General features: G+C 40.1%; 1 protein-coding gene across 19 annotated transcripts in view; it reads right to left on the reverse strand.

Moving 5' to 3' along the window:
• Positions 1–22,653, reverse strand: part of dph1 (diphthamide biosynthesis 1) — a 145,284-nt gene that overhangs the window by 17,974 nt on the left and 104,657 nt on the right. For 6 of the 19 annotated variants that reach the window (XR_016117120.1, XR_016117110.1, XR_016117108.1 and 3 more), the window contains 3 exons: positions 15,191–15,321; positions 4,438–4,512; positions 4,242–4,354 (listed from right to left, as the gene is read on the reverse strand). The gene's annotated coding sequence lies outside the window, so the exon portion shown is untranslated. Of the gene's footprint in view, positions 1–1,987; positions 2,046–2,197; positions 2,344–2,644; positions 2,725–3,059; positions 3,104–4,241; positions 4,355–4,437; positions 4,513–6,609; positions 6,714–14,156; positions 14,402–15,190; positions 15,322–22,653 lie in introns of all 19 variants that reach the window. The other 13 variants (XR_016117115.1, XR_016117118.1, XR_016117123.1 and 10 more) reach the window with 11 other exon arrangements.

A 22,653-nucleotide genomic window follows, 5' to 3' on the forward strand; every position in this document is an offset into this window, starting at 1 on the left:
GCGTCATGATGGAAGCGAAAAGTTGTACTTCCAGGTACTTTTTCCTTTCAAGACTTTGGTCCGATTTAAAGTGAGCGAGCAGCAGGTGCATAAATTTTCAATGAAGTCACCTGATCTCCTCAGGGGGGCACATTCTTAAAAACGTTTCGTAAAAATGTTTTCTTTTTTTGGGGGGTGGACTTATCAGCTTCTTTTTGATTGATTGGCAGACGGATAAAGGACAACAGACGTCACTTTTTTGTTTTTTTTTAAGTGACATCAGAAAAACGTTTGATAGCATCTAAAATAGCCAAAAAATGATATTTTTATTCAAATGCAAAACACCAATAAAAATGACTTAAAGTGTCCAAAATCTGCAAAAAAATTGAGCTGCGAATTGGGCAATATGACACAAGGAGGAGTCATTTTGTACTGTATGTTATTTTTTTCATTTAGTCATCAAGTGCGATTTTTTTTTTAATGTTACACTAATAAATGACAGCGATTTATGATTTGGTTGCTTATCCAATAAATTATTCCACTCTGCCAAGAATAGGTTTGCTGTTAGCGCGGCATGCTAATTACCCAAAGCATCAGTGCCAACACCGACGAAATTAATAACTAACCTAATAACTGAATAAATAAATAAATAAATAAATAAATAAATACATGAACAAATAAATAAGTAAATAAGTAAATAAATAAATAAATGAATAAATGAACACATGAACACATGAACACACAAATACACAAACAAATAAATAAATAAATAAATACATAAATAAATAGACATAAATAAATACACATAAATAAATACATAAATAAATAAATAAATAAATAAGCACAGAAATAAATACATAAATAAATACAGTAAAGTCTCATCATATCGATATTCTCGGGAGTGGGAAAAAATATCGATATAACCAGACTATCGATATATCCGATCCTGCGGCATGTAAATTTTCTCCTTGCGTTCATAGAAATAGTATGGTAATAAGCAGTACTATCGATATAACCGATATCGATATAACGAGACTTTACTGTAAGTACATAAAATGAAAAAATATACCACAGTAAATAAGTAATACGTAAAAATAAATCAAGAAATAAACAAAAATAAATACATAAAAACACAAGTAAATACATAAATAAATTCATGAATAGACGAATAAATAAATAAATAAATAAATAAACACAGAAATAAATACATAAATAAATAAGTACATAAAATGAAAAAATATACCTCAGTAAATAAATAAAATAATATGTAAAAATAAATCAAGAAATAAACAAAATTAAATACATAAAAACATAAATAAACACAAAAATACATTTATGAATAAATAAATAGAGGAATAAATGAATGAATAAATAAATAAAAAAATAAAAAAATAACCATGTTTTACTATTTCACTTCCAATTAGCCCAGGTCATGCTAACTTGTGTATTTGGTCCTTTAATAAGTGAAGCAACAGAGCAAACCATGGAAATGTAAAACAAAGCTAATTATTTAGCTATTAGCTACGTTAGCATCTGCTTCTGTCTGTCTGTACGCATAACGTGTGATTAAATACATTATCACTCCTAGATGTATGCGGTGACTTCTCCCGGGCTCTTCTCATGGCCTCGAAACATATTCATAGTTGCGGCGCTAATGGTTGTAACAACCCACAATAAAAGTTAGTTAACCGCTAACCGCTACATGGAGGCCAAATTAAAGGTTTACAACATTTATGAGGCTATGTCAAAGTCAAACATCACAGGACTGTTGTAATATATACATATATTACTTCTCATGTAATGACTCTTGTCCAATCAAATTGCTTGGCCATGAATAACCGATCTTACTGCACGTCACGAGCGCTGAAAGTAAAATCCCTCGCTTTTAAATGGCGATGACAATTATAATGTATGTGTATGCGTCTGTGTGTGGGTGTGCGTATACACATAACATCACAAGATTTGCAGTAAAAGCAAGAGGTCATCAATCAGTACACGAGTATCTCACCTCCACTTTCGGGGTCTTCTGTTTTTAATTAACGCGATCCGCGTACCCAGCGTGGATTCTGTGAGTTATCAATTTTGGATTAAAAACAGTGTTTGAAATGGCCGTTTAAAAAAAAAAATATATATATATTTTACAGTGATACCTCGGTTTACGAACCCCTTGGCTTACAAACTTTTCGGTTTATGAACGTTACATTTATGAAAACTTTACCTTGACATACAAACTATTTTTCGGGATACACATGGAGCGCCACAATGAGTGATGTGTCGTTAGGGAACGAGCCCGATCTCCTAACAAGAAAATGGCAGCCGACTGTTTTTGTCCTCTATTCCCCGCCCCCAGTCTTCGGTCAAAGCCTCGTGATTGGTCAGGAACGCAGCAGTGACGGGTGGAGGGGGGGGTTAAACATTAAAGAGACAGGCAGACGACAGAGAGAGAGTCATAAAATGGATAGTAAACAGTGACATTTGGACTTGTTTCAACTTTGATAGTTCAAAGGCAGAGTGTAGACTGCAAGGTTAAAACATCCCGTCAATCAGGCTCCACAAATAACCTGCACAAGCCATCTGTACACTTGATGCAAAAAGCTATCAACCCAGCTAAACAGAACACAATTGATGAGGAACTAGATAAAATTATTGCAGAGAAAGAACTTACAAGGGATCATTCCTCAAGATGGTGAAAGAAGAAGGTTACGTTCCTCATCCTCAAGTGTTTAATGCTGATGAAACCGGCCACTCCATTCCATCAAGCCATCGACCATCAAAAAGGTAAATAAAAAGACTTTATTAAACAGTATAGATTATTTCTTTCATTAATACCATAGCACATTTATTACGCATAGAATAAGGTATATTTTGTAGTTTTAAGGCTTAGAAAATTAGAAAGAAAATTATGTTTTATGGGGACCTGGGAACGGATTATTCTCATTTTAATGGTTTCCTATGGCAAATTAATTTTTGGGATACACACTTTTCGTCTTACACACTCTGTCTGCGAACCAATTATATTCGTAAGCCAAGGTATCACTGTATTTAGAAAATCCGTCTCACTCTGGGAACGGGCTGCTAACCTTTCGACCCGCATCCCGAATTGGGGCGGTGTCGCCATGTCGCACTGTAAAATAGTGGCACATGCTGGCATTATTTTTAGACGACCACATGCGTGCGGTTTGGGGAGTGACTTTAATTACCGAAAGAGACGAGTCGCGAGGAAAAGTGAGCAAGTGACTTGTATTTAATTGCGCTAATTAAAGCCGAGGACTGCCGCCGCAGTTGCACCGCACATGGCAAAGGACTTCTTGAACGGGGCATGTTTTACGACTGTGTTGCAAAAAAAGTGCATGGATGCTCTTTTATTTATTTTTATTTTGCACGCCGTTTAATCACTATTCTCTGTTGGAAATACTTGCACACGACACCGGTGACCCAACTAAAAATATCTATATGCTATATATCTATACAGTGAGACCTCAACTTACAAACACCTCAACTTACAAACTTTTCGTCTTACAAACGTCAAATTTCTGAAAATTAAACCTTATAATAAGCACTATTTTCATAATACACACCCACCACGGCTGGCGGAGTGATCTTCGGCGGAAGCACACGACCGAACAGCACCAGAGGTTAAGTTACCAACAGTCCTTATGGAAGGTGACTCTCCTTCCACTTTATTTTACAGCACAGTTTATTTCTTTAATTACAGTCGTCATGTAATGTGCTCACTTTCCAAACAGCAATTCCCTTTGACCTTCGACCTCCAACCCATTCCATCAAGCCATAAATGACCATCACAAATGTAAATAAAGTGACTTTATGATACAATGCAGCGTATTTCTTTCGTTACAATACAATAGCACATTTATTATACATAGAGTAATGTATGTTGTGTGTAGTTTTAAGACTTATTTAGTTGAAAAGTATATTTTATGGAAACCCGGGAACGGATTATTCCCATTTTAATGGTTTCCTATGGGAATTTTTTTTTGAGATACACATTTTTCGCCTTACACACTCTGTCTGGGAACCAATTAAGTTCGTAAGTTGAGGTCTCACTGTATATATAATATCTATATGGCTGGCGCGTGTGGCTGCCACTGCTCACCCACAGATAAAAACTGATCCTGTGACTGTAAAGTAGCCTTGAGAGTTTTGAAAGGCGCTTATAAATGAAATTTTATTATTATTATTATTATTATAAACGATCAACATATAAGGTATTAGAACATATTTAATATGATTTTCAGACTCACGTGCTTGTCGTGACACCTGGTGTGCTTGTGGGCTTTTCCTCACTTTGCGGCGGCGGTGGCTGGCGTTCTGATCCTGGTCCAATTCGCTGAGATAGGCTGCAGGGCAAACCCTACTTTTTGTTTTGAAAGAGAAAACCGTGCTCCTCATCATCTCTTCTTCCACTAAAACACACACAGTGGTTGATTTATCACTCACAATTGATGAGTGAGCAGAATGTTTGTGTCGTAAGTGGAGATGCCATCTGCTTGTGGAAAGTTCTGAAGATTGATGCTTCAATGCATGCAGAAGAAGAAAAAAAAAAGTTCATGAGAGGAGATGCTGGACTGGGGCTTCTTGGTAACATTGACATATGACATATTGTGGCTGCCGCTGCTCACCCACAGAAAAACTTATCCTGTGCCTCAGAAGTGACATTGAGAGTTTTGAAAGGTGTTTAGAAATTAAATGTATTATTATTATTACATATTTAAAAAATTCAGGTCTACACACACACACACACACGTTTTTGCGACGCGATGGGGACGAGGTGTGCAAAGGAGTGCCCCGTGAGGACCCAATTTCAAACATGAAAAAAATATATTTATGACAATCATAAAAATTAGATTTTAGGACCCACATTTTTTAGCCTGTGCTCACTCAGAAATCACTTTAAAATGACATTGTGACTGCCACTGCTCACCCACAGAAAAACTGATCCTGTCTGATGTCAGTTAGGATACAAAAAAAGTGATGTCCTTTAAGTGAAGCCATATGAAACACGTCCTTTTGTTTCTTTTGTGTTTAGTTTGACACCTCCTTTCCCGATCAATTGTTCACAATCTGTCAACGTTCTGGTTGATGTAAAAATCAATCCCACAATGGCTGAAAAAAAACAAGACAAAAACATAAATCACATTCAACATGTTGTAATCCAAAAAAAACGCCTCTGATGTCAAAGGATATTTAAAGGACAACCAACGTCACTTTTTTTGTTGCTTAACTGACAACAGAAAAACGTTTTATAGCATCTAAAATACCCAAAACACGCAGTATGATATTTTTAGTCAAATGCAAAACACCAATAAAAATGACTTAAAGTCTCCAAAATCTGCAAAAAAAATTGAGCTGCGAATTGGGCATTTTCAGAAAGTCCCGCCCCCAGATCGTGATGTCACGCCAAGACGTCTTGCATTGCTGGAGAATAAAAACAATGGCTTCAGATTTGGATAATATGCTTTCTTGTTACACATTCAGTTATGAATATGATTCAAATAGTTCTGAAGAGGAAAGCATACATGTTTGCAATTGATTAAAGAAGTCCTTCCGTGTCATTTTGAGGCATCTGCACTGCAATGTAGCGTCCCAGAAAAGTGGCAGAAAACGGCAACCTGTGAGGAATTAATCAGCCTGTTTCCACAGGCTGATTAATTCCTTATATGGAGCTTGGTCGCCCTCTTCTGGCTCTTTTTGGTGCAACGTGACGTTTTCAGACCAAACAAGCACAGCGAAATACATTGACGTGATGGAAGGACTGCTTCAATGTGTCCTTTTTTTTCGGTCAGGGGCGTTCCTTCAGTGACGTCACATACGGACTCGTCACCAACTCAAAAACAAGACTTCCGGAATATTCAGCTCAAGTCTTAAAACGTAAAATATAGCTATATGCTGTGGAACCTTTGTAAAATACACTCAGTAGAAGTCATCTGAAGCCATTTTACAAATTATGGACATGTCCGGAGACGTCGGTTGTCCTTTAAAGGAAAATATTGGACCAAAACACATTCTTTCAAAATGGCTTCCCATCAGAATTCAATGGAATGACTTTCCGAGACCACCGATCGGTGTCACTGTCAGAACATTTTTAAGGACATTCAATTTAAGAAAATTGATGTCGTCGGGGTCCGAGATCAAATAGATAGATCAAATAGATAGCAGTTCATTGATATACTTTGGCCGACTCCTTAACATGATGACAATTTAGCCCCGATCTTGGCAGGGATGCCTTATACCGCAAGCGCCATGGACGACTTTGATTGGGGATCAGGAGATCAGCAAAATTCTCTCATGTGGGTGTTTTCTTTTCGGAGATTCAGCAGGGAAGTACCCACCATCCCAACACCGGAAAATGGCGACGCGCGGCTCCGGAGACGCCAAAAAAAAAGGGAAGGTTGTAAGTGGAGAGGCCCTGTTTGAAGTGGAAAGGAAAAAAAATAGGTTTTATAGCTTTTTCTTATGTGTGCCCCCTTTCTCCAAGGAGAAAGATTGTCTCAGGCACATAAACTTTGGAGATTTGGATGATTTATAGACAAAACCGAAGGCAGGGAGGGAGCCGAGGGAAGGGGGGTGGTAGGGGGGGGGGGGGGGGGGGGGCTTGAACATGATGCAAACCATTTGGAGAAAGGCGAGCGGAGGTTGCCAGCACAGCCTGCTCTGTTTAAACTGGAGAGGAAGTGACCATATATACAGCATGCCAGCAAACTCCCTTTCTGCGTCTTCAGGAACACACACACATACACACACACACGCATACACACACACACACACACACACACACACACACACACACACACACACACACACACACACACAGACACAAACACATGCACACACACACACAAACACACACACACACACACGCACACACACACACGTTTTTGTGACACAATGGGGACGAGGTGTGCAAAGGAATGCCCCGTGGGGACCCAATTTCAAACATGAAAAAAAATATATTTATGAGAGTCATAAAAATTTGATTTTAGGACCCACATTTTTTTTTACCTGGGCTCACTCAGATATCACTTTAAAAAGGCATATTGTGGCTGCCGCTGCTTACCCACAGAAAAGCTTATCCTGTGACTGAGAAGTGACCTTGAGTGTTTTGAAAGGCGCTTAGAAATGAAATCTATTATTATTTAAAATTTTCAAGGGTACACACACACACACACACACACACACACACACACACACACACACACACGTTTTTGTGACACGATGGGGACGAGGTGTGGAAAGGAATGCCCCGTGGGGACCCAATTTCAAACATGAAAAAAATATATTTATGAGAGTCATAAAAATTTGATTTTAGGACCCACATTTTTTTTTAACCTGGGCTCACTCAGAGATTACTTTAAAATGGCATATTGTGGCTGCCGCTGCTCACCCACAGAAAAACTTATCCTGTGACTGAGAAGTGACCTTGAGTGTTTTGAAAGGCGCTTAGAAATGAAATCTATTATTATTTAAAATTTTCAAGGGTACACACACACACACACACACACACACACACACACACACACACACACACACACACACACACACACACACACACACACACACACACACACACACACACACACACACACACACACACGTTTTTGTGACACGATGGGGACGAGGTGTGCAAAGGAATGCCCCGTGGGGACCCAATTTCAAACATGAAAAAGATATATTTATGAGACTCATAAAAATTTGATTTTAGGACCCACATTTTTTTTTACCTGGGCTCACTCAGATATCACTTTAAAAAGGCATATTGTGGCTGCCGCTGCTCACCCACAGAAAAACTTATCCTGTGACTGAGAAGTGACCTTGAGTGTTTTGAAAGGCGCTTAGAAATGAAATCTATTATTATTATTATTTAAAATTTTCAAGGCTACACACACGTTTTTGTGACACAATGGGGACGAGGTGTGCAAAGGAATGCCCCGTGGGGACCCAATTTCAAACATGAAAAAAAATATATTTATGAGAGTCATAAAAATTTGATTTTAGGACCCACATTTTTTTTTACCTGGGCTCACTCAGATATCACTTTAAAAAGGCATATTGTGGCTGCCGCTGCTCACCCGCAGAAAAACTTATCCTGTGACTGAGAAGTGACCTTGAGTGTTTTGAAAGGCGCTTAGAAATGAAATCTATTATTATTCAAAATTTTCAAGGCTACACACACACACACAGACACGTTTTTGTGACACGATGGGGACGAGGTGTGCAAAGGAATGCCCCGTGGGGACCCAATTTCAAACAGGAAAAAAATATATTTATGAGACTCATAAAAATTTGATTTTAGGACCCACATTTTTTTTTACCTGGGCTCACTCAGAAATCACTTTAAAATGGCATATTGTGGCTGCCGCTGCTTACCCACAGAAAAGCTTATCCTGTGACTGAGAAGTGACCTTGAGTGTTTTGAAAGACGCTTAGAAATGAAATCTATTATTATTATTATTTAAAATTTTCAAGGCTACACACACACACACACACACACGTTTTTGTGACACGATGGGGACGAGGTGTGCAAAGGAATGCCCCGTGGGGACCCAATTTCAAACATGAAAAAAATATATTTATGGGAGTCATAAAAATTTGATTTTAGGACCCACATTTTTTTTTTACCTGGGCTCACTCAGATATCACTTTAAAAAGGCATATTGTGGCTGCCGCTGCTCACCCACAGGAAAACTTATCCTGTGACTGAGAAGTGACCTTGAGAGTATTGATGGTGACTTCATGTCATTCAAGTTCTCAGGCCTACATGATGACCTTCAGATAACCGTTTTTTTTTTACATTGTTGCCGAGGCACACCTACCAGCTGGCTCTTCGGTTAACCCCCCTTAACCCCCCACTCACGTTCTCCACTCCTCTCACACATCCTCCGCTCCTGGAAAGCTCTCAGCGGACGCCAACGCAATAAAATTAATTGACTGGACAATCGTTGAGGGGAAAACACCGACCTTTTCTCTCGTCCCTTTTTTTTGCACTCTTTCATTTTTTACGCTTCCTACTTTGGACCTTTTTTTTCCTCCCACATTGGAATAACAGTCATGATAATAATGATGAACTGTGATGTAAACAAATAGAATATTAGAATAACAAACAGACTCTCCAACCTAGTGGACAATAAGTTTTTCTGTGGGTGAGCAGCGGCAGCCACACGCGCTAGCATTCACTCAACCCGGAGGTAACTCAGTTAGAAAGCGATCTAGCCAGCTAATAGATAGCTAATAGATAGCCAGCTTGATAGCTAGCCAGCTAGATAGCTATATAGCTCATAGATAGCTAGCGAGCCAGCCAGATAGCCAATACATAGCAAATAGATAGCAAGTGCGGGCGGGTGTGTCTATGTGTGTGTGTGTGTGTGTGTGTGTGTGTGTGTGTGTGTGTGTGTGTGTGTGTGTGTGTGTGTGTGTGTGTGTGTGCGTGTCGATGTTATTCTAATGATAATAATACATTTGTAATACATTTCATTTCTAAGCGCCTTTCAAAACTATCAAGGTCACTTTACAGTCACAGGATAAGTTTTTCTGTGGGTGAGCAGCGGCAGCCACACGCGCCAGCATTCACTCAACCCGGAAGTAACTCAGTTAGAAAGCGAGCTAGCTAGCTAATAGATAGCCAGTGAGATAGCTAGCCAGCTAGATCGCTACCTAGCTAATAGCTAGCTAGCGAGATAGCTAATAGATAGCAAATAGATAGCAAATACTGGTGGCTCGGTTTCAGGATTGTGACTGCGTGTAATAACTGATGCAGGGTTATATGACAAACAGAATAAGAGATAGAGAGAGGGAGAAAAAGAGAGAGAGAGAGAGAAGATGGGGAGAAAAAGGGAGAAAAAAGGGAGTCGAGGGGGCTTCCTTCTCTCGGGTCCTGCTATGTTTCCCATTATGTAAGCCCTGGTCACCGGCAACGTGCCAGCAGGCAAAATAAAAAGTCTCTCTGCCTTGGCACGCCTCTTATTTTCCTATCCTCGGCTTTGGGGTCACAGAGGGGTCATGCAGCTGGATGGGGTGCTAGGGTGGGGGAGAATCGGGGGGGATCTGGGCTGGTCTCCAAAACCCAAAAGGCCTAAGGTTCAAGTACCAGCTGAAAGTAATCAAGGAATGGAGGGTGAATTGGGGGGGTTCTGGGAGTGCCACAGCTGCGTCGTACTGTGTGTGGACTTCTTCCTTCTTGACGTCCCGTCCCCCTTGTCTCACTTTTGCCCCCTCGGCATGCATGACACATATACACACGCGCACGACATATTTGAGACGTGAAGCAAGAAATCCACAAGGTGCCTGCGTGTGGGCGCTCGCATGTGTTTGTGAGTGTGAGCATGTGTACGCGGGGTCACCCAAAAGACAAAAAAAAAAAAAAAAAAGGAGGGAAGGGGGATGAAAACAATAAACTGGCCACGTCCAGCGTAGGCCGTCCAGGCCGCTTTGGAACTGATTGGATTTTCCTCTGCAGATGCACATGTTAGGGGTGCGGGCAACATGTTGTGCATCACATAGAATTACAGCAACTAGTCCAGAATTCTTCAGTCCGGATCATAACCAGAAACTCATCCTGGCTTCCGGTCAAATATAGAATCAACTTTAAAATTCTTCTTTATACAGCGATACAGTGGCTTACGAACTTAATTGGTTCCAAGACAGAGTGTGTAAGACGAAAAGTGTGTATCCCAAACATTAATTTCCCATAGGAAACCATTAAAATGAGAATAATTCGTTCCAAGGTCCCCATAAAACATAATGTTCTACTTTCTAATTTTCTAAGCCTTAAAACTACACAAACTATACCTTATTATACGTATAATAAATGTGCTATGGTATTATAATTAAAGAAATAAACTGTACTCAATAATAAAGTTGTTTCATTTACCTTTGGGTAAATGAAACGACGGTAAATCCCACTTTCAAATGCCATCTCAAAAGCCAAATGGCATTTTCTATGTAGCTCTATCTCTTGTTTCTATTTATAATTATATTTTATTTATTGTATTTTATTTATAATTAATTATTATCGTATCTATGCTAGGTATGCTATGCTTGTCTGTGACTGTAAAGTGTCCTGGAGAACTTTGAAAGGTGCTTGAACTAAAATGTATTATTATTATTATTATTATTATTATTATTATTATTATTATTGTATTTTTTCATGTTACAGGTCATGCCAGTTAATTGAAAATCTAGACATGAATCAAAACAAGGGCACGGAAAATCCTACTGGACCCTGCGCACCCTGCCCACCACCTTTTCCATCGACTCTTGAGAGGGACTCTGTAAGGGTCCCTTTTAGCTTGGCTATGTTCTGTTTACACACGTTGTCAAATGATTTGGATGACATTAGCTCTTTCTGTACATATAAAGATTTTTTTTTTTTCTCGTAAATATTGAACACGTTTTATGATTTGAGTTCGACTCATATTTGTGAAATCCATTCTAACCACACCTCACACATACCAATAACCTTATTGGACAATCTTCTGAAATGATTGCACATTTGATAGAAAAATCCTACTGTACCCTCCGCATCCTGCCCACGACCTTTTCCAGTGACTTGCCAGGATAACATGGAGGTTTTTTTTTTTTTTAAAGATTAAAAGCAGGTGTCAGAAGTTTTCTTGCTCTGGTTTAAGTCAAACCCCTCCTCCCCCCCCCCCCCCTTCAGATGACACAATAAATGCCAGCAAATGCAACACCATTTCCCAGTTGATTGCTTCCATCCTTTGGAATGTTTCTCACTCGTCAAGCATTTTTTTTTTTTTTGCGCCCCTCTAGCCACAAGACAATGTTTCTAGCCGCGGGGAAGTGGAGTTGATTGAACACTTTGATGAAGCTAAAAACAACGTTAAAAACCTCACGCCATGCTCTTGGTAGCTCACTCAACCCGGAAGTAACTCAAATAGATAGAAAACTAGCTGTCTACTAGCTATCTATTAGCTAGCTAGTTAAATAGCTACCTAGCTAATAGGTAGCATTACATAAAGATAAATGCACATCATAAATTATAACTCGTTTATGTCTACAGCACAGGTGTCAAAGTCAAGGCCCGCGGGCCAAATCCGGCCCGCCACATCATTTTTTTCGGCCCGCGAAAGCAAATCAAACTTGTTAAATTCCATGATGATTGCTAAAATCTGAGCCAAAATTTCATATTTTTGAATGTCAACCACAATAAAAGTCATTATTCTTGACTTCAGATTTGAAAACGAGTTATTCATTAATTTGCTGTGTGCTCTATATGTAATATTTGAAGGGATTTAAACATTCTAATGGGTTCCCCAAATTCATAACGGCCCTCGAGAGGAAACCATAACTACAATGTGGCCCGTGGCAAAAAATGACTTTGACACCCTTGGTCTACAGTGTTCTCATTTAACCTTTACATGACCTTTGACATTCTGTTAATAATATTCAGATTTTACAAAACTTCTGATGCCATTCTTACTTTTTCAACCATCCATCCACATAAGTATCACAGGGGGTGCTGGAGTTTATCCCAGCCATTTTTTGGGCATTGGTGGGGCAGGAGGGCACCCTGAACCGGTTGACAAGCAATGATCCACAAAGATAAGTTTGCGAGGGTGGCGCCCGTCTCATGTTAAATATCCACCGGGGCCAACATCCAGTATGATTTTTGTTACTCCGACGACAATTTGTCTCCAAAACAGAGTACGAAATGGTGTTTTTGTTGCACTCACGCAAGCAGCACTTCATGACCAAGCTGCAGACACAGTGCCGAACACAAAACTATTTCACCCTTTTAAAGCCAAACACAGCCTGCAGAATTTATCTCATCCCCTCTTGTTGTGCAATCTTGAATCAGACGCATCAATCGCACACTGACCTACATTGTCCCTCTGGTTGATAAAGTGTCTAAACTTTCCTTTCTGCATGACCTTTGCACTGCAACAAAATTTTTAAAATGCAAGGAAACTATCGATTGTGCCAGCCACAATTGCAGCCCGTCCGTCCGCCATTTTTGTTTGTTATATGCGGGGCAACACAATGCGTGAGGATAAATGGCATACTTCCAGTTCACACTGTGACAATCATGCTTGTGGTTACACTCTGAAAGGCAGTTTACGCTTCCAGGCCCACAAAAATGTTGTTTCCATCAAGACTAGCGGCCACAAAAGTTCAACATACAGTTATACCTTGGCTTATGAACTTAATTGGTTCCCAGACAGTGTGGAAGGCGAAAAGTGTGTATCCCAAAAAATTATTTCCCATAGGAAACCATTAAAATGAGAATAATCCGTTCCCAGGTCCCCATAAAACATCATTTTCTCCTTTCTAATTTTCGAAGGCTTAAAACTACACAAAATATACCTTATTTTATGTATAATAAATGTGCTATGGTATTATAATTAAAGAAATAAACTGTATTGTATAATAAAGTGGTTTTATTTACCTTTGTGATGGCCGTTGATGGCTTGATGGAATAGAGTGGCTGGTTTCATCAGCATTAAACACTTGATGAGGAACGTAACCTTCTTCTTTCACCATCTTGAGGAATGATCCCTTGTAGGTGCTTTCTCTGCCATAATTTTACCTTGTTCCTCATCAATTGTGTACTGTTTAGCTGGGTTGATAGCTTTTTGCATCAAGTGTACAAATGGCTTGTGCGGGTTATTTGTGGAGCGTGATTGATGGGATGTTTTAACCTTGCAGTCTACACTCTGCCTTTGAACTAGAAAAGTTGAAACGAGTCCAAATTTCACTGTTTCTATCCATTTTGTCACTCTCACTCACTGTCGTCTGCCTGTCTCTTTAATGTTTAAACCACCTCCCCTCACTGCTGCGTTCTTGACCAATCACGTGGCTTTAACCGACGACTGGGGGTGGGGAATAGAGGACAAAAACAAGCCATATGCCATTTCCTTGTTAGGAGACCGGGCTCGTTCGCGAACGACACATCACTCATTGTGGCAGCTCCGTGTGTATCCCAAAAAATAGTTCGTATGCCAAGGTAAAATGTTCATTAATTTAACGTTCGTAAACCGAAATGTTCGTAAGCCAAGGGGTTCGTAAGCCAAGGTACCACTGTATTTTGACTTGCAGCACGCTGTGTGTGTGACACCTTTTTGTGCTTTTCGCCGCACAGACATGCAAACTTCTGACATTGGGCAGGAGCGCCCCGGTGCCTCGCCGGGTGCCTTGGTGCTTACACTATTCAACTCATCATCGTGCGGAGAAGCTGCAGCAGGGCCATTAGGCTGTAGTGGAAGCACTTGTGATGTCTTGCAAAAATCCATTACGTCTTGTTTAATGGGAGCAACAGATCCTCTCCTGGCTCGCCGTTGCTACGTCTGCACCGGTGTTGGCATCTGGAGAATCCTTCGGGCCTGCAACTGTAACTCCTGTTATCATCTGGATTCCCAGTGCTGCTTTCTGGACTTGCTCAACTCATGCCCTGTGCAGGTCCGGATGCCGTGAGGGCCAAGGGGGAGGGAATAGAATAGAGTGGTGGTTTTCAAATTGAATTCTGGGAACCTCCTAGGGTCTAAGAGTCATAGCTTGGGGGTCTGCAAAGTGACCCCCCCCCCGCCCAAAGTGCATAAGGACACCTAAGTGCCTATTATGAAGTACGTGATGTCAACCAGTTACTCAAATCTACTAGAAATTGTTTCACATCTCCCGTCCCATGTAAATCCACTTCAATTCGAAGCCGTGACATAGAAGTAGTACAGTGATACCTCGAACGCTTTAGCTCACGAAGTTTTTGCCGTACGAACGTTAAGTTCGCGAGAATAAAATCTCTGCGTACAAACTACTTTTGGGCGGACGAACCAAACCACACAGCCGAACAGCGCCACGGAGGCTGTATAACGTTAAAATAAATAAAAAGTATAAGTAAAAGTAAAACCAGGACCTAGAGTGAGAGTAAGGGTAAGGGTCAGGGTCAGGGTCAGGGTCAGGGTCACGGTCAGGGTCAGAGTCAGAGTCATAGTCAATGTCAGAGTCAATGTCAGAGTAAAAGTACAAGTAAAAGTAAAAATAAAAATAAAAATAAAAATAAAAATAAAAATAAAAATAAAAATAAAAATAAAAATAAAAATAAAAAATAATAAAAATAAAAAAAAATAAGCAATCAAATAAATAAATAAATAAATAAATAAATAAATGGTGTGTTTCTCAAAAATACCGGTGCCTAAATAGTCCGCAATTCTGGAATGACAAAAACAAATAGGAGGTGTCTTACTTGCGAACAAGTGCCTCTTGAGTGGTATCGCCATGATGATGTCATCTTGGTCAGCAGTTCCAACGGCTCACAGGGCGCGGCTCGTGGGACAGCTGAGGTCAGCCGCTCTTCAGCTTTGACTGAAATGTGACCTGAATAGGAAATATGAAGCACACTTCATTCCAGAAATCATTTGACTGATTGCCATCATACTTCATCCTCCCTTAGAGGTTGACATCAGCATGTTTTGAAAATACTGTTTGTTTTTTTTCTTCTTAAACCTATCGCAGGTGCTCATTTGCAATTGCAAGCGCCCAAATGACATTTTGGGTGGGAAATGTGCAAATCCATTGGGGGAGGAGACCACTCACCAATCACTTAGTGGACATTTTTATCTGTGTGAAACGGCCACATGCATGCTTCAAATACGACAAAAAAGACACTTTTTCAAGGGCAGCGCCAATTGTCGTTAAATTCTAAGAGCATTTTTATCCTCCCCCCAAAAATTACAAACGTAAATTTACATTTAATGGATCTGCTGACAACTTAGAAAATTGCAATTCCACAAATAAGACAAAACACGCTGAATTTTTGTTGATGTTTGTGATGTTTTCTTCACCCAATTACAACATAACAAAGGGACATGCGAAGGGGGGCCGGTGGGGGGGCTTTCCGACAGCATTGTTGAATCACAACTTTAATAATAATAATAATTTATTATCAACTTTTCACCCAAAACAAACCCAGCAGCTGCAACCGTGTTCACTGTGCTTAGTTGGCCAATTGTGTTGCGGGGCAGTGAGCAGAGTTCTCATAAAAAATAAAAAATAAAAATAAAGAAAAAGAGTTAATTCCTAAATGATATGGGTTTGGACTTATATGAGCTTGAAATGAGGGCAGCTGTCCAAAATACAATGCAATACACACATATTGGTTTATGTAGCGCTTGAACAACAGCTCAAGCTGGAACAAAGTGCTAACATGGAAAAAAAGGGGAAATGCTACCCCCTTGTGGAAAAGAAAAGAACATTGCCAGAGGCCATGGCCAGCCCTTTACCGGCACCCAAGCATGAAAAAAACAAAACCCGAAGATATTCGGGAAATGGCGCTCTACGACATATTTTCAATTTCCTAAATGAGAAGGGTTACTGTTTAGAGAGTTAATGGGTAGGGGGAGAAGCTGATTTGGTAGCGACTGCCTGAGGGGAGTCGCTGGAAAGAGTGATGGGCAGGATGCTCAGGGTCCAGTAGGATCTTCCGCGCATGAAATGTATTATTAGGATGATTATGATAATTATTATTATGAATAATAATAATAATTAATAATGTTTGTAAGACAAAACGTTTGTAAGTTGAGGTGTTTGTAAGTTGAGGTCTCACTGTATTAAAAAACACAAAATGACATGAACCAGAAATTCCAGCAGAAGACAACGGAAGATGGCAAGAAGCGGAAGAAGGGGGTGAAAACACTAAAAGGGTGCGAGAGCGAACATGGAAGGGAGGAAAGGCGAGGGGCGGTGTGAGGCCGGGAACACAGAGCAGCGACCGGGGTGGGTCGGGGGGGGATGTTTAGATAGGTGCAGGCTGCCACTAGGAAGTCGGCGCTCCAGTATAAACAGGCCGCCACACAAACCAGCACTCCCAACTGTGGGAGAAAACTGCCCCGAGACGCTCAGTGTGGAGCGGAGGAGAGGCCAGGGAGGATGGGGTACACGGCCACTTTCAGATCCCCACTGAATATATACACAGCTGACTCTCTGAAGCCTCTCTGGAAACATTTGCCATTTCCCTCCCGCCCGCCTGAAAGACGTCCGTGACGGAGGACCCCCGAGGCCGTTTTGGACGCTGCTTATCACGATCTGTACCACTCATAGCAAAATACACACAGAGATGATCAACAACACTGAATACAGTGGAATAGTGGATGGCGGGTGGGGGAGTCAAAGTACAGAAAGTGACAAAAATACAAAGTTAAAGGACAACCGACACCATTTTTTTTGTTTCCTAAAAAACGTTTTATAGCATCTAAAATACCCAAAATACCCAAAGCTGATATTTTTAGTCAAATGCAAAACACCAATAAAAACGAGTTAACTTTTTTGACACTCTGACGAAGGCCGAAGTATACGCCAAAACATGTCAGGTGTTTGAACACCTACAATACACTGTCTGGAAGAAAATAATCTGTTTTAAATTAGATATCAAGTAATACAAATAATACAATTACAGTAAAGTCTCGTTATATCGATATTCAAGGGAGTCCGAAAAAATATCGATATAACCGGGACTATCGATATATCCGACCCTGTTTGCATGTAATTTTCTCCGTGCGTGCATAGAAATAGTATCGATATAACCGGGACTATCGATATATCCGATATCGATATAACGAGACTTTACTGTAATACAAATAAAATGAGTTAAAGTGTCCCAAAACTACTTCAAAATGATTGCGAGTTTCAGAAGGTCCCGCCCCCTTGTTCGTGACGTCACGCCAAGACGTCTTGCCTTGCTCTAGAATCATAAAAATGGCTTCGGATTGGGAGAAGATGCTTTCTTGTTACACATCCAGTTATGAATATGATTCAAATAGTTCTGAAGAGGAAAGCATAAATGTTTTCAATCGATTAAAGAAGTACAATAAAGTCTCGTTATATCGATATTCTCGGGAGTCGGAAAAAATATGGATATAACCGGACTATCGATATATCCGATCCTGCGGCATGTAAATTTTCTCATTGCGTTCATAGAAATAGTATCGTAATAAGCAGTACTATCGATATAACCAATATCGATATAACGAGACTTTACTGTACTTGCGTATCAATTCGAGCGGTCAGGACTTCAATGTAGCGTCCCAGAAAATGCAAAAAAAATGGCGGCCAAGCTCCGTTGCAAATGGGCTAATTTGTCTTCTGGGAATTTGTGTCAACTAGTATCCAATAGTAGTCTTGGTGCAACACACAACGATTCACCATTGCGTTATTTGTGTTTTCCTTCTAATTTCGCCATCAACACAGATCAACACGAAGTTTTCAGACCAAAAAAAGTACCCAAAATGCATTGTGTGTTGCTTTCTCAGTCAGGGGCGTTCCTTCAGTGACGTAATGTACGGACTCGTCACCAACTCAAAAACAAGACTTCTGAAATATTCAGCGCGAGTCTTAAAATGTAAAATATAGCTATATGCAGTGAAATCTTTGTAAAATACGCTCAGTAGAAGTCATTTGAAGTGATTTTACAAATTATGGACGCAACTTGTCCCGAGCCGTCGGTTGTCCTTTAATAGTCGGTGAAGGTGACGTCATAGCAGATTTTTGTTGGAACAAACAAAATAAGTTGAACTCATTCACTACCATTCACGAATTTATTCAGGAATTGAAAATACGACGTAGAGCGCCATTCCCGAATTTGTTATTTTTTTTTTAAATTATTGTAACTATGATTTTCATAGTACATCCCCATATTAGTGTTCCATAACCCGTTCTTGATGCAAATGCTAACTTAACAAGAACCGTTAAAACAATGTGCAAGCTTGCCTAGGACACCCGTTTCAAATGATTGTTGGGTCTCTTTACCACAGCAAGAAGTCCATTTCTTTTGGATTATCATTTTGTTTAGCATTCTTCTACCATTTTGCGATTTCATGCCAATGCCAAAACAAGCTCTCGATTTATTTTAAAGCAAATCTGACACAAGATGCTCAAATGTGATTTTTGGCATTGCATTGTCCCTCTCCTGCTTAGGAGAATTTGGTTCGCTTTCGTGTACAAGCAATTCCTCAATTTCCAGACACACACACACACACACACACACACACACACACACACACACACACACACACACACGCACACGCACACACATGCACACACATGCACACACACACACATACACACACACACACACACACACACACACACATTCCTGTTTCAATGGTTTTGTGAGGTCCGGATAACTCCAGATAAGGAGTGAGGTCCACCGTTGCTGATAAGTTTAGAGAAGAACTAGTGTTACATTTAAACACTAAAGGTCACCCCATTTCCCATTTCAACTTCTTTAAAAACAAAGAATTAAAAAAGTGGACTTGAAACTGAAATAACAGCAGGAGTGAGGTTTCTGAATGGGTACATTCAAAGTCCTCACCCCTGTAGTGAATTTGGTTAAAATATCGTTTGGCTTTTTGTGGTATAAACTTTTTCCTCTCATTAACCACCCACAAGCACACACACATAAACACACACAGTGAGTAAAAAGTGTGTGTATCCAAGTGAAATGAAAATACACCCTAAAAATAATTTTGGGTGAATTTGTGAGGACCTCTCTGAAACTTTAACAGATGCACATATAGACCTTGTAAAAGCCTTTAGAAGGAAAAACTTGAGAGGACTGGCCAAAAGATCCTCACTTGTCAAAGATGTCCTCATTACGTATGGTCTAAAATGTTAGTGGTCCTTACAAGATCAGCCATACAAACACACACACACACACACTCACACAAACGTCACGCTGGTTTTCTGCGGAATTTCCTTTGAACACGAAACCCCTCGCAGTGAGCAAAGAGAAACATTCCGAGAAGACCAACACACTGGCACGCCTCACCTCAGACACACGTGGCCTCCCCCCTGAAAGGGGGGCACACAAACATACAACATCCTTGCATTGTGGTCAGCACTGCACAACTGGGTCACCTGAAAGGACCACCGACACCTCCGGACAAGTTGCGCCCATAATTTGTAAAATCACTTCAAATGACGTCTACTGAGCGCATTTTACAAAGATTCCACCGCATATAGCTATACAGTAAAGTCTCGTTATATCGATATCGGATATATCGATAGTCCCGGTTATATCGATACTATTTCTATGCACGCACGGAGAAAATTACATGCAAACAGGGTCGGATATATCGATAGTCCCGGTTATATCGATATTTTTTCGGACTCCCTTGAATATCGATATAACGAGACTTTACTGTATTTTACGTTTTAAGACTCGCGCTGAATATTCAGGAAGTCTTGTTTTGGAGTTGATGACGATGCCCTAAGTGACGTCACAGAGGGAACGCCCCTGAACGAGAAAGCGACACACAATGCATTTTGGGTACTTTTTTTCATCTGAAAACACTGTGTTGATCGTGAAATTAGAAGGAAAACTACATAAATAACGCGATGGTGAATCGTTGTGTGTCGACAAGAAAGCATCTTCTCCGAATCGGAACTCTCTGAAGCCATTGTTTTGATTCTGGAGCAAGGCAGTGTGTGACCAATAGTGACGTCACAAACAAGGGGGCGGGACCTTCTGTATCTGCCCAGTTCCGAGCTCATTTTGTGGCAGTTTTGGGGATACTTTAAGTCATTTTTATTGGTGTTTTGCATTTGACTAAAAATATCAGCCTGCGTGTTTTGGGTATTTTAGATGCTATAAAACATTTTTCTGATGTCAGTTAGGAAACAAAAAAAATGGTGTCGGTTGTCCTTTCAATATGTAGTCTAAAAAAATGCCAGGATCAGTACGAAGTGGTGATTCTTTTCAGGGAATGTTTAGACTTTTGTATATGCTCACAGAAAATCGACTAAATGGTAAATATTTTCTTTATTTGTAGTCTGGAATCTAACATGAAGGTCCATAAGGCCAATTAAGCTAGGCTAACTTCTTAGAGCCGCGCTGATCGCTACCCAAATGAAATCCAAATGCAGTGATAGAATCAGGCCACGGACGTCATTGTGTTTTCAAAGGAATCCAGCTGCAAAGGACGAGGGGCAGCTGAGAGGAGGAGAGCGTAAGTGGACCAGCGCCGCTGTGTTTGCTGCGGGTAAAAATTCTTTGAGGAATACCAGCGTGGAGCAGCACCAGGAGAGCCTGACACTCCCAATAACTGGTATAATCGAGAGTGGTCGGCTGATAATCAACCAGAACATTGCTATATATTGGCTGGCCACCTAGCTGGCTATCTATTTGCTATCTAGCTAGCTATCTATTTGCTATATATTAGCTAGCTACCTAGCTGGCAATCTATTTGCTTTCCATTTGCTGTCTATTTGCTATCGATTAGCTATCTGTCTAGCTAGCTAGTTATGTAGCTGGATATTTATTAGCTATATGGCTATCTAGATAATTAGCTGACTGTCTGGCTGGCTATCTATTAGCTATCAAGCTAGCTACCTGGCTGGCTATCTATTAGCTATCTGTTAGCTAGCTAGCTTTCTATCTATTTGAGTTACTTCCGGGTTGAGTGAATGCTGGCCCATGTGGCTGCCGCTGCTCACCCGCACATAAAAATGATTTTGTGACTGTAAAGTGACCTTGAGAGTTTTGAAAGGCGCTTAGAGATGAAATGTATTATTATTATTCTAGAGACCAGTGGCAGACCGTCAAGGTCTGCAAAGCCTTCTCTGCTGGCCTAAAAATATCTCAGTCACGGAATGAAATCAAATTGTCACGGAATCAAATTGTCTTTCAGCTTCCTTTCATTACTTTTCCCCTGTTGTACAGCCGCCCCCATTTCAAGCTCAGATAACTCCAGACCCATATAACTTAGGAATTAACTCCTTTTCTGATTAAATTAGATAGTCTAAGGTTTCTTACACTCATTTGAATGGTTATATAGTCTTATAACTTAATATTCTGTGGGCCCCAGAATTTGAGTGAAAAATGACAAAAACCCTGGCACCATAGTGGACAAATTTTTCCACGTCTGGTAGTGAATTAGTTAATAAGACTGTATTTCTCACTTTTGTGAGTTTATCTATCTCGTAGCTGACTAGCTATCTAGCTAGCTATCCGGCTCGCTTTATGTTAACTATGTATTAGCTAGCTACCTAGCTTTCTATCTATTTGAGTTATTCTAGGTTGAGTGAATGCTGGCGCGTGTGGCTGCCTCTGCTCACCCACAGAAAGACTGATCCTGTGTGTAAAGTGACCTTGAGAGTTTTGAAAGGGGCTTAGGAATGAAATGTATTATTATTATTATTATTATTATTATTATTATTATTAACAGGTCTGCTTAGCTTTGTTGGCAAGTAGTGACTCGAATTCCGCCATTGTGTAATTCACAATTTCGCCATCTACAGGGCTGAAATGGAACAGCATCAAGAGATGTTATTAATAGCTATTGATGCTGTCAACTGTTCTTTTTAGCACTTACTGTGCTAATTACCGAAGTGAAGCTTCGCAAGCGGGTTTGAATCTTCAAATTAAAATTAGAACACCCAAATAAAATGTACTAAATGCATAATAAAGGATCGGCCTTTCGTTTCAATGCACAGGTCTTGAGGGTGACACATATCAGAGTCTAAAACGATTATATTATTAAACATGCCAAATTATGACCCACTGTGCTTAAGAGAGAAAAAAGACACATAGATATAAATCTACCTATGTCTCAAAAAATGGCTTATGTATTTAAAAAGTGCTGTGACAACTTCACTTCAACGTCTCATAACAGACATGAGGAGGAAGTGGACTCGGGTGCACTCTGTGTGACA

This window comes from Hippocampus bargibanti, linkage group LG14 (genome assembly GCF_051943395.1).
Source record: "Hippocampus bargibanti isolate YZ-2025 linkage group LG14, ASM5194339v1, whole genome shotgun sequence".
Classification (NCBI taxonomy): domain Eukaryota; kingdom Metazoa; phylum Chordata; class Actinopteri; order Syngnathiformes; family Syngnathidae; genus Hippocampus; species Hippocampus bargibanti.